Source organism: Euprymna scolopes, chromosome 46 (assembly GCF_053919585.1).
Source record: "Euprymna scolopes isolate OS-2025 chromosome 46, ASM5391958v1, whole genome shotgun sequence".
Taxonomy (NCBI): domain Eukaryota; kingdom Metazoa; phylum Mollusca; class Cephalopoda; order Sepiida; family Sepiolidae; genus Euprymna; species Euprymna scolopes.
The window spans coordinates 17,510,239-17,524,146 of NC_136527.1; the positions used below are offsets into that span (position 1 = coordinate 17,510,239).

Here is a 13,908-nt window from a genome sequence, read left to right on the forward strand (position 1 = left end):
AGAAGAGACGTTGCAAACCTATCTTTGTTTTATCGTTATTTCCATGGCAGGTGCTCGTCTGAACTCCAATCTCTGGTTCCCCCTTGCTAATCTTTTACAAAAAAAAACACCCGTCTAGTTGAATCCACTGTCAAAAACTTTCCCCAGTATCTGTTTCGTAGCGCAAAATCAATCACTTAATTATTATATCAATCAGTGAATCTATTATGCCCTTAACTCATCAGAAGAAATAGCAACAATCAATTAAAGGAATAAATTATAAGATGGTCAACATGATGAATTTTGGAATGTAACTTTTTGTCATTTATTCTCTATATTGCTCTGTAATTACACTGAGCTTCTTATATAAGGATTGATTTATAATAAGAAAATATATTTCTACAGAAATATATATATATATATATATATATATATATATATATATATATATAATCCACATCAGTACTGTCTCACTGTTTCACAGCTCATCAGTGCGGCTAGACAAGCAACTACCTCAAGCCAGGATCGAAACCCGACCACCCAATGACAGTCAGAGCTTCTAACCGTTGCGCTATACAACTGCTACTATGCGGGCAGTGAATTAACAATGTTTTGACATTGTCCAAATACCTAAGCTCAATTTGTTTACACAAAGAGCATCACTTCATACGCTAATGGTAATTTGTATATCACTTCCCAATATGCTCAACCCAAGATAGGGAGCATTATAGTCATCCACATATAGTACTGTTTCGCCGTTTCATAGCTCATCAGTGCGGCTAGACAAGCAACAACCTCAAGCCAGGATCAAAACCCGATCGCCCAAACGACAGTTGGAGCTTCTAACCGTTGCGTTATACGGCTAGATATATGAGAGGGAAAGACATAGAGAGAGGCGGGGGGGGGGCTGTTTTATATAAAAGGAAAGTCCCTTGAGTTTTATAAAATGTTTGGCTTGCAAGTCTCACTATCGAAGTCTGTTTCCTTCTAATTAAACGTATTTAAAAAGAATGCCGGGCGAATGTTTAAATAAGAGAATTTATCCCAATGGAAAAGCGGCGGAGACGGGTAGGAAGGGGGGGGGGTCAGTATTTTTTGCCATTATTCAAATAAAACTAAATTTATCCATCTAACTTTTTTTTTTTTTTGGCGAATACAAAAAAATCAAAATCGATCATCATGAATTGTGGCGTAAGGAGTCGTAATGTGTGCTATATTTAGTTTAATTTTGTGCCGTGAGTACGGCATAATAACGTGGACACACCGGTTCCTACCACATCACCAAAGTTAAGCAACGATGAACCTGGCCAGTGCCAGATGGTACCAGGTGCTGTATGTTCTCTCCGCTTATCTCGGCATTGTTTCCAGTCGTCCTGGACTTCTCCATGCCACTGGGCTCAAACAGTGCCGATTCAGGGGAGGTGTGGTTGAGGATTGCGCAACCCTTGCCTCAGTATTATACACACAGCTGCCCCTACAAGGGGTATCCTTTGTCTTTTGAGACTGAACGGAGGCATCATGCAAGAAGTTGGGAGATGATAGGCCTTCGATAGCTAAACTCGCCATCAAAATTGACGAACCTGTAATCCCGTCTATCGCTATAAAATGTTAGGTATTTGTACATTTTAATCAAGACATTAAAATAGGAAAATATTGAAGAAAAAAAAGGTTATATTGTACGTATCCGATATGGAATGAAGTTCTCCGAAAATAATTTCACTTAATTTCATCAAGTAGTTTTTTTTTTTTTTTTTTTTTTTTACACTGAAAAGCAATTTACTATGATACTGATCAAAAGGTAGTCATGTTTTCGATTTTCAGGAAGAAAAACTGTATTTTAGACGGAGTTATCTCCCCATAACGTGTTCGAAAAATCCAAACATGTAAATCCAGCACATATAAACGTGTTTTTTCGCTGTAAAAAAAAAAAAAAAAACCTACTCAATCAAATTAAGTGACATTTTTTTTATCAGAGAACTTCATTCCATAACAAATATGTACAATATAACTTTTTTTTTTTTTTTTTTTTTGCAATATTTTCATTTTTTTAATGGCTTGATTAAACTGTACAAGTACCAAAAGTTATGAGGGGCGTTCCAAAAGTAATGTCTCCTGTTTTTTTTTTTTATTCTGCCCGAATGGATCAGAAAGAATTGCGAGTTGCATTGTTACGATGATTGAACTTATGCATTTGTGAGTTTCAGAAATAGGCTGCACATTTGTGTGTTTTTTTTTTTTTTTTTTTTTTTTTGTATATAAACCAAACGATTTAAGAGCAAATACGGGGTCAAACTTCACCGTTACGCTAACTGAAGATGCCTCAACATTTTTCGATAAATCGACAAGGTTTTCGGCTATGCTGAACACGAATATCGCAGGGAAAATCAGCGCAGACAAATAGTTTTCGAGATATAAATACTTGTATTATGCATCGTAATTTCTAGTAGTTTTATTTGGCCGCCATCTTTGTTGTTTCAATGAAATGGGATAGTGAGAATGCGATGCAAACGTTTATTTAACGTCATTTCTTTCGGAATGAACACCCCTGCACCTCCCCATGTTAAGAACGGCTTTCGGGATAAACATCTCACCCCCACCTTCCCATGTTAAGAACGGCTTTCGGAATACCCCTAGCAGTGTCAGAAATTTCGTGAAAATAGTGAATAATTCCACCCCATCTTTCCAAGCTTATAACTCCTCGAAAAATGTAATTCAAGCCCTAATTTTTTTTTCAATTAAAGGAGCAAGGACCAAGGTTTTATTAAAAAAAAAAACAAAAAAAAAAAAACAATGTTTTTTTAAAAAAAAAAAGGTTTTAAACTTCGGACTTTACAGGTAAATTTCTAAAAAAGCGATTTTTGTTTTTGTTTTAAATTTGAATATATTATTTATTGACCTTTTCTCTTCAATTTGTGATATATAAAACTCCCCGACATAATTAATTATTTACTTTTTAATAGACATTTCAAAATGAGAGGCGTGAATTATTCGACCCCCTGTCTTTCCAAGCTTATAACTCCTCGAAAAATGTAATTCAAGCCCTAATTATTTTTTCAATTAAAGGAGCAAGGACCAAGGTTTCATTAAAAAAAAAAAGACAAAAAAAAGACAAAAAAAAACAATGTGTTCTTATAAAATAAGGTTTTAAACTTCGGACTTTACAGGTAAATTTCTAAAAAAGCGATTTTTTTTTTTGTTTTAAATTTGAATATATTATTTATTGACCTTTTCTCTTCAATTTGTGATATGTAAAACTCCGACATAAATTAATTATTTACTTTTTAATAGACATTTCAAAATGGGTGACACTTGGGGGGGGGGAATTTAAAAAAAAAAACGTTTGTCTAAAATATTATATTCGGTTTATTGGAAAGAACATAAAATTTCACATTGACCCTGAAAATATCGTAAAAATAGAATCAATAGAAAAATTTTGATAGATTTTTAAAGTTTAAAAATTGAAAAATATTGAGTTCGGAAAATTCATTACTGTTTAAAAAATAAAAAAAAAATATTTCTAATACTTTTAAAACAACTGTAATAGTTTATTTTGGAAGTATAATCCATAAAGAAAATAAATAACCCACTTTTAACAGAGAAATTACGAGATTTTTATATTGTATTCGCAGTTTCGTGTTAGGGGTGTCAAAAATTCCTACAAAACTTCTGATACTGCTAGAATACCCCCCCTCCACCTCATGTTAAGAATGGCTTTCTGAATGAGTCCCCCCCCCATCTCCTCATATTAAGAACGGCTTTCGAAATAAACATCCCCCTCATCTCCCCATGTTAAGAACGGCTTTCGGAATGAACACCCCTACCTCCCCATGTTAAGAACGGTTTTCGGAATAAACATCCCTGCCTCCCCATGTTAAGAACAGCTTTCGGAACAACCCCCCCCCCCCTCATGTTAAGAATGGCTTTCGGAATAAGCACCCCCATCTCCTCATATTAAGAACGGCTTTCGGAATAAACATCCCCCCCACCTCCCCATATTAAGAACGGCTTTCGGAATAAATATCCCCCACCTCCCCATGTTAAGAACAGCTTTCGGAATAACCCCCCCCTCATGTTAAGAACGGCTTTCGGAATAAACGCCCCATCTCCCCATGTTAAGAACGGCTTTCGGAATGAATCCCCCCCATCTCATATTAAGAACGGCTTTCGGAATAAACATCCCCCCATCTCCCCATGTTAAGAACGGCTTTTGGAATGAACAGCTTTCCCCCATCTCATGTTAAGAACGGCTTTCAGAATGAACACTCTTACCTCCCCATGTTAAGAACGGCTTTCGGAATAAAATCCCTACCTCCTCATGTTAAGAACGGCTTTCGGAATTGCGTTGAGTTAACTACACAGATCATCTGCTCAATGCAGCGCGCGCATGCTCATCATACCATTTCATTGAAACAACAAAAATGGCGGCCAAATAAAACTACTAGAAATTACGTAACAAAATACAAGTATTTATATCTCGAAAACTTTTTGTCTGCGCGAATTTTCCCTGCGATATTTCTTTTCAGCATAACCGGAAACAAGTCGTCATTTTTTTTTTTTTTTAAAGAAAATGTTGAGGCGTCTTCAGTTGGCGTAAAACGGTGAACATCGAACCAAATAAGTTCAGTATAAGTAAACATTTTCAGTTATCTATTTTACGAATCGTTTCGTTTTTTGTTTTTTTTTCTTATCGCCCAATTTCATTTTTTTTTTTTTTTTCATGTTTTAACTATCAGCGCACCAATTTTCAAACAATCCTACCCAAAGCCGGCCAGAGGCTTACTTAGCCAAAACGTGGTGAGACGACAACAACTATGCAAGACAGTGATTGCAGTGAATGAAGTCAGAAGATTCAGAGTTCCTATCCCGTCGCGGTTACCACCTGACGAAGGCCAGAGGAATAGTTGGCCGAAACGTCATGAACCAACTAAGAAATAGATGAGGATAATGGTCCGCAATAAATAAAAATTAAGGCAGAGGGATGTTTTAAAATTTATAGTGACGAATAACAAAAAAAATGAACATTGTAGTTTATTTTTATTTTAGAACGGATAACCATTTTTTTTTTTTTTTTTTTACCACAAACGTCCAGTTGTCTGTCAGTAACGTGTTTTAAGCGGTACTGGCTTGAATCCAACTCCTTTCTTGGAACTTAGTTTTTATTTATTATTTTTTTTATTACATTTTCACCCAAACAAGGCAAATTGCCACTTTGGTGTTGGGCGCTACTATCAGGGGCAACAACTACTGGGGTACTATGTAGGGATTTGGGAAGCAAGATGTCGGTTCACATTACACTTGAACTTCTGCACGTCAGCACTGTTGGGGAAGCAGGGACCTGGAATGGAATTCCAAAGTCTAGCGGTTCTGGAGAAGAAACTATTGGAGTAGAAAGATCTTTTACATCTAGGGATCTCTACTGTGTGGGGGTGGGATTTAGCAGCCTGTCGTGTTTGTCGAGGGTGCTCACGTCGTGGGAGCACAAGTGATTGCAGTTCATCAGAGCATTCACCACTAAAATACTTGTGGAACAGGCAGAGGGATGCAACATTTCGTCGATGGTACAGAGGCTGAAGCTTAGATGCCAGTTCAGGGCCTATCAGGTTTGCGACTCTCTTTTGAACCTTGACAAATTTAAATATCATATTTAAGCGTATTTTAAAGCCGGGCAAAGCCAGGCGCTCCCACTCACCCCCACTAGTTATATAAAACAAAAAAAAGGAACACAGAACATATTACGAATTAGTTGTATATCAAAAAGGCGATACATAACATATCACATGAAATCACTAAAAAGAAAACCACTTCAAAAAAAAAAAAAAAATTATTAGAATTTATCTCCCATAGCAAAAAAAAATTAACTACTTATTAGAATAGCAAAGAAATGTATCACTTACTTGTATGCGCAAAACATCCATTTCGATAAAAATCAGAACGGCGTAGATCACGATAACAATCCATGTAAAATCCACGCGTATGTGCGTCCAATCCATGTTATTTCGGTAAAGGGAGATAAGTTTGAGTATTTTTAGTACAAACGCTGACGCCCAATATCCGAGGAGAATCAGTAAGAATCCGGGAGAGTTCCAGATCTCGACGTTATGATAGAAGGTGATGCTCATGATCGAACCCATCAGGGCCATAAGGGGCGGCACAAACACATGGTAGTTGACCGTGTCCGGGTCATGGGCGTCTGAAGTCAGCCCCTCGGTGATCTCGAGGATGTTCAATGACATGAGGAAGAGGATTGTCACCCAGCGGAACGCGTGCACGCGGAAGTGGACCCAAGTCTTCACCTTTTTCGTGCCGATCACCGACTTGCTCCAGATGATGAGGATTGGCACGCTGATGAGGAGGAAGATGCAGTGCGGCACAATGTTAAGCATGTCGATGAAGCAGTCGTTTTGGAGGACCCCGTTGGCGACGCTCAGCGCGTCGAGACGGGACCCGCAGAACCCGATCGTCTTTGCGGACATGCTGCTCGCGGTTGCTGGCAGCGGTGTCGACAAAGGCACTGCCGGTACAGAGGTCAGAAAAATGCTAGAATTGTCAGCGGATGCCATGGTATAATAATGTCGTAGTTTCAAAGGTTCATCATTTTTTCATTTCCCATGCAGACTACCATAGATTGACAGACTGAAATGAAAAAGAAAATAATACATAGAAAAAAGAAAATAATTAGGACATGTTTTGAGATAAGGATTGTACTACCGTTCTCATCTTGTAACTAACGTCCCCCCCCCCACACTGAAAAATGGTATGGTCCGGTAACTTTTTTAAATGAGTGAGTGAGCTGACTTTGTCATTGGGGAAGTAGTTGGTATTGGAGTCCAGGTTGGTCAACAGTGGACAGTGAAATTTCTTCCACAATGACGTCGGGTTATATATATATATATATATATATATACACACTAGCAAAAGTACCCGTTGTTGACTGGGTTCAAAAACAGCCTACAGAAAATGGACTCTCATTTATGAAAGTATGATAGGTTATGAAAAGGAAGGGTTGAAAATTGGGGTTGAATTTGGGGGTATCAAAACCAAAGCAAAATATGATGAAAGTAAAAATAAAATAGACAAACCCCATAATTTATTATACCATACCTGTTAACACTGAAACACATCACAATATTCTGTGGATCTATATTAAAAAACCTTGTTAAACTTTGTGGCATATTTCCATTCTATGGAGGTCAGGCGCGAACGAACACCCCATAATTTTATTATACCATATTTCTTCAAACTGAAACATAATTATCAAAGTATACTTACGCAGATAGATATGAAAAGTCTTTATTAAAGTTTGTGCCTATTTCCATTCTATGGAGGCCAGGTGCAAACGCAGACTCCACAATTTTATTATACCATCCTTATTTAAGTTAAAACATACTTATCAAAGTATTATTATGTACATCTATATCAAAAACACTTGTAAACGTTTTTTGTTTTAATTTTTAAATTTTTTTATTCCCATACTTTGTGGACCAGGCGCGAATGCAGACCCCACAATTTTAATGAACCACCGTTCTGCCAGATCAAACATACTCATTCTTGTGTCTCAATAAATCTTCTATCATTATATGTAATCAGTTTTTTTAAAATAGTCAACCATATAGGAGCCTATTCGTGACCAGACACCCACACACACACACATTCAGCTTTATATTATATATATATATATATTTACATGTTTTATGAATATATATATACACATTTTTATGTTTTATGAATATATATATATATATATATATATATATATATATATATACATTTTTATGTTTTATGAATATATATATATATATACATTTTTATGTTTTATGAATATATATATATATACATACACATTTTTGTTTTATGAATATTATATATATTTTTATGTTTTATGAATATATATATATATGGTCCCAGACAATATACATATATATATATAAACGGAAAACTGAGATATCGTGAATTTAACATTGAGTATTTTTTAATGGAAATCACTCCAGACAAGGCTTGAAGCCACTTGATGTAAGGAGTTTAAATAATATTACTTCAAGGTCAAAAACTAACCGATAAGAAATATTAGATGGAATAGATTCTGACTCAGCTTTTCATCCCCGTTGTCCGAAACATCCAATTTATGGTACTGCCTTGCCAAAATTTCACGAAAAACACTCGTCTAACTGAAACCACTATCAATAATTTCCCACACTCTTTAACTGTGCCTAAACCTAAATATAAATTAGGAACAAAGCTTCTTTCTTTCTGTGGAACTCTTTCCCGTTCCCCTGCTTTCCAGCTGACTACGATATGGTCGTCTTCAAGTCCAATGTAAACAAATTTTTTCCACTACTAATGATTACTACCATATTATCCCAGTCACTCATTAACCCTTATCCTTAAGTGGCCTCTGGGTCTTGATAAGTGACAAACGAAAGTTTTTCTTTTTTTTTTTACATGGAGTTCACCACTTATCAAGGCCCAATGGCCACTCAGGGATAAGGATTATTGTGTGTACAGTAATCAATGGGATAGTGTAGCAATCGTATTGAAGAATTGGTAAGGTGTCATTACTTGGGGGGGGGGGTTCATCAGGAATTTGTTTGTGTTGAACTTGAAGACATCCAGGTTGAAGTCAGGAGGGAAACAGGCAAGCGGGACAGAGTTCCACAGGCGTGCAGTTTTAAGAAAGAAGCGTTGTTCATGGTATCTACGTTTTGATTTAGGCACAGATAGGGAGTGGGGAAAATTATTGACGGTGGTTTCAGCTAGTCGGGTGTTTTTTGAGAAAGACTGGTGAGGGGGGACCAGAGAATGGAGCTCAGACGAGCACCTGCTATGGAAATAACGATAGAACAATGACAGGCTCGCTATGTCTCTTCTGTGGGAAAGAGGTCGCAGGGTAGAGTAAAGGGCATCCCCCACCAAGCCATGAAGTCTATTTTGTACTCTGTCAAGGCAGGATAGGCTGTTTTTAGCAGCTCCCGCCCAGATGTGGCAGCAGTACTCCATCCTTGGACGTACTTGGCTTTTATATAGATAGAGAATTGCATCATTAGTGAGATATCTTCTGGAGCGGTAGAAGGATCCTACCATTTTCCCAGCGACCTTGGCCACAGACTTGATGTATGTGTTCCACCCAGGGTCCATTTTCTACATTTAGAACCTATTTTGAAACCATTTTCTTGTTAGGGTAGGGTTTTAGATTTTCTTATGTATTAAGGGTACCTTATTTTTTGTTTCTCTTAAAAAGAAAAAAAAAAAAGAAAAAATAAATAAATAAATAAATAAATAAATAAAAGGGTATATACCAGCAGGTATGTTTGGAATAAATACCTGATTTTATTTTCATTCCAGAAAATATTTTGCGTGTCATAAATTTCCGTCATAAAAATTGGATGTTCTTGTTTCTCTCTGAAAAGAATCGGTCATTTCACCGGAAGTTGTTTGTGATTGTTGTTGTTGTTGTTGTTGTTGTTGCAAGGAGAAGAACGCCACTCCGAAAAAAAGGCCTTTTCCAATTTGGCTGCAAACTGAAGAAAAAAAAAAGGATAAATATATACCGCATCTATAAAATTAAGTCGGTTGGTTTCTCCGCATTAAATCTAAATCATAAACCATCTAACAAATCGATCTTTGATTCTAACCAGCCAACATTTATATTTCTGTCTGTTAGGGCAGGTGAAGCACTCTTTAGTCTTGGTAGACAATTATCTGGAGATGGATCTCAAAAAAAAAAAAATAAATAAATAGCACTGGTCTCCACCACCTCTCTGTTGGCGATAGGAAGAGCATAAGATACCAAATGTGACCGATGTAACACAATCATTATATCAGCTGATGAACCGATCATAGGTAATTGGTATTTTTAACCCTGCAAGTTTTCCAATGTTTCTATGAAAAAAAATATATTTATGTATGTGTGTGCACGTTCATAGATTTGTGTGTGTGAGCGTGCATGTGATTAAATTCTTGAAATTAATACATGATAAAATGGCACAAAAAAAAAAAACACTCGTCAAGCCAAAATCACTATCAATAAATTGCCCCACTATCGTTGCCTATACCTAAACGTGGATTCCATGAACAAAGTTTCTTTCTTAGAACTGCACACCTGTGGAACTCTGTTCTGTTGGTCTGCTTTCCAGCTGACTACAATATTGTTGCCTTCAAGTCCAATGTAAACAAATTCTTATCAAACCGTCCTTGTAAATAATCTGATTATACCAAATTTCCACCACAAATAATTTTTTTCATTGCATTTCCACCCCCAAACAAAGCACAGTGCCACTTTGATGTAGGGAGCTACTATTGTGGACGTAAGTTGCAGGAATACTATGTAGGGAGTTGAGTTGCAAGATTTCAGTTCACATTACACTTGAACTTCTGCATGTCAGTACAATTAGGAAAGCAGGAACCTGGCAGGGAGTTCCAAAGTCTAGCAGTTCTGCGGAAGAAACTATTAGAGTAGAAGGTACAAGTGCTTGTAGTTCGTCACTTTGGTGCAAGGGGCTACTATCAGGGGCAACAACTACTGGGGCATTGTTGGGATTTGGGCAGCAAGATGTCGGTTCACTTTACACTTGAACTTTTGCACGTCAGTACAGTTGGGGAAGCAGGGACCTGGAATGGAATTCCAAAGTCTAGTGGTTCTGGGGAGAAACTACTGGAGTAGAAAGATCTTTTACATCTAGGGATCTCTACAGTGTAGGGGTGGGATTTAGCTGCCTGTTTGGTTTGTCAAGAGTGTTTACGCCATGGAGGCACTAGTGCTTGCAGTTCGTCAGAGTATTCACCATTAAAATATTTGTAGAACAGGCAGAGGGATGCAACATTTCGTCGATGGGACAGAGGCTGAAGCCTAGATGACAGTTCAGAACCTATCAGGTTGGCGACTCTCTTTTGAACCTTGTCTAGGAGCGAGAGACTAGTAGCAAATGCACTAGCCCAAATATGACAACAATACTCCATACATAGGCGAATGGTGGCCTTTTTTTTTTTTCTTTACACAGGCATCACCACATTATCAAGGCCAAGAGGCCACTCAAGGATAAGGGTTAAAGAGTGTACAGTAGAAATTGGACAATATAGTAATCATTGGTAATGAAAATTCGGTAAATTTGATAACTTATATGGAACAGCTCATCAAGAACTTGTTTACGTTAGACTTGAAGACAACCATATTGTAGTCAGCCGGAAAGCAGGAAAACGGAAGACAATTCGACAGGCGTGCAGTTCTAAGAAAGAAGCTTTGTTCATGGAATCTACGTTTAGGTTTAGGCACAGATAAAGAGTGGGGGGTAATTATTGATAGTGTTTACAGCTAGACGAGTGTTTCTTGTGAAAGTTAGGCGAGGGGGGGACCATAGACTGAAGCTCGGTGGCCTTATAGAGGTACAGGATAATTTCAGGCGTAAGTAAATTTCTAGCACGGTAGAGAGAGCCCACCTTCTTCGCAGCGGCCTTAGCAATGCTTTCGATGTATCTGTTCCAACTCATGTTCCCTGTGAACATTAGGCCAAGAAGTTTAAAAAAAGTACTTTCAGGTTTCATGTGTTTTTGGCGATTGATATTAGTGGCAGAGATGAAAACAATGGTATCTTCAACGTAAATAAGTTCTTGATGAGCCGTTCTATATAAGTTATCAAATTTACCAAATTTTCATTACTAATGATTACTTTATTATCCAATGTCTACTGTACACTCTTTAACCCTTATCCTTGAGTGGCCTCTTGGCCTTGATAAGTGGTGATGCCTATGTAAAAAAAAAAAAAAGGTAATAAGTTTTTGGCGATTGGTAGAGATGAAAACAATGGTATCTGCGTGTTCCTTGTATTTTTAAGATGATTATATCCAAAAATTACAAAAATCGATAAGGTAGAGAATTATTTATTAAAGAAAATAAAAAATAGAATTTGATGAAAATGATCGTAAGACACAGGAGAGTTCAAAAGGGAGGTAATTTTCCGTTTTGATTTAAACAAGATGGCGGCAATTTTTCACCTGCAAACATGATTGTAATCTCTGAACGTATATACCATTCACTGGACAAAGCGGGGAAGGGCAGAGCTGTAGCTCTAGATATATCTAAGGTTTTTGACAGGGTATGACATGAGGGTCTCCTCAGGAAAATCAGATCATACGGTATCACTGGTAGAATACTTAACATAATTAAATCCTTCTTAGATAAGAGAAATATCCAGGTTGTCCTCGATGGTCGTACATTTAAACAATATGATATAAATGCAGGACTGCCCCAAGGATCTATCCTTGGACCTCTATTGTTCCTAATATTCATAAATGACCTCCCCGACAAAATTGCCTCTGAGATGGGTATATATGCTGGTGACACCACGCTCTATATCAGGCACGACAACAAATGACACGACAACAGGCAGGAAAACAAATGAACACATATCTAAGGAAATGGCAGAAACACTAGAGGATGACCTCCAATCTGTAGTGGAATCGGGACAAATTGGATGGTCACATTCAATGCTGCCAAGACTAAACTGGTTTCCTTCAATAATTACAAGAAACCTTCTCTGCCACCAATAGCAATGGCCAGTAACTCCCTGTCTGAGAGTACATCTTTCAAACTGCTTGGCCTAACGTTCACAGAAAACATGAGTTGGAACAATTATATTGAAAACATTGCCAGGGCCGCTGCGAAGAAGGTAGGCTCTATCTACCATGCTAGAAAACTACTAACACCCGAAAGTATCCTGTACCTCAATAAGGACACCATTCACCCATGTATGGAGTATTGTTGTCACATTTGGGCTGGTGCATCTGCTACTAGTCTCTCTCTCCTAGACAAGGTTCAAAAGAGAGTCGCCAATCTGATAGGCCCTGAACTGGCATCTAAGCTTCAGCCTCTGTCCCATCAACGAAATGTTGCATCCCTCTGCCTGTTCTAGAAGTATTTGAATGGTGAATACTCTGACGAACTGCAAGCACTAGTGCCTCCATTGCGTAAACACTCTCGACAAACCAGACAGACAGCTAATTCCCACCCCTACACAGTAGAGATCCCTAGATGTAAAAGATCTTTCTACTCCAGTAGTTTCTTCCCCAGAACCACTAGACTTTGGAATTCCATTCCAGGTCCCTGCTTCCCCAACTGTACTGACGTGGAAAAGTTCAAGTGTAACGTGAACCGACATCTTGCTGCCCAAATCCCAACATAATGCCCCAGTAGTTGTTGCCCCTGATAGTAGCCCCCTACACCAAAGTGGCAATGTGCCTTGTTTCGGGGTGAAAATGTAACAAAAAAATTTAAAAAAAAAAAACAAGATGGCCGCAATTTTTCACCTGTTAACACGATTAAAGTTTTTTTTTTTCTTTTTTAATAATTCAGTAATATTCAGGTAATTTCGACTGCATAGTTTGGAAGCTAATATTGTAATTTATTAGAATTGACCAAAAAAAAAAAAAAAATCAGTAGAAACGTTTTTTTTTAAATCTTAAAACTCCATTTATCAAGTACACAACCTCGTCCCAATAGTGTACAAGCGCCAAGTCAACAATGGTGGCTTTGTAGAGGTACAGGATAATTTCAGGTGTAAGTAAATTTCTAGCATGGTAGAGAGAGCCCACCTTCTTCGCAGCAGCCTTGACAATGCTCTCGATCTGTTCCAACTCATGTTTCCTGTGAACGTTAAGCGGAAGAGTTTGAAAGAAGTACTTTAAGGTACTGTCCAACACCTATCATACACACATTAATCCTTATCCTCGAGTAGCCTACGGGCCTTGATATGTGGTAACTTCTTCGTAAAAAAAAAAAAAAAAAAAGTGAAATAGTGATTTGAAGAAGCAGGGATTGCTGTAAAACTATGGAGAGACTTATTGTCAATCAGATTCCATGGGAAAATAACTAGCTGCCATAGAGTGATTATTAATACTGCTGATGCATGCGAGAACTCCAAGTGAGTAAATGGATAAAGG

The 13,908-nt window shown here is 37.6% G+C and overlaps 1 protein-coding gene across 12 annotated transcripts in view; it reads right to left on the minus strand.

Annotated features, from left to right (window-relative positions):
• The window catches only part of LOC145271243 (ATP-binding cassette sub-family C member 8-like), a 528,909-nt gene that overhangs the window by 466,997 nt on the left and 48,004 nt on the right, over positions 1-13,908 (minus strand). For all 12 annotated transcript variants that reach the window (XM_080126810.1, XM_080126808.1, XM_080126809.1 and 9 more), the window contains exons 2-3: positions 9,298-9,494; positions 5,874-6,612 (exon numbers count right to left, since the gene is read on the minus strand). The gene's annotated coding sequence lies outside the window, so the exon portion shown is untranslated. The remainder of the gene's footprint in view (positions 1-5,873; positions 6,613-9,297; positions 9,495-13,908) is intronic.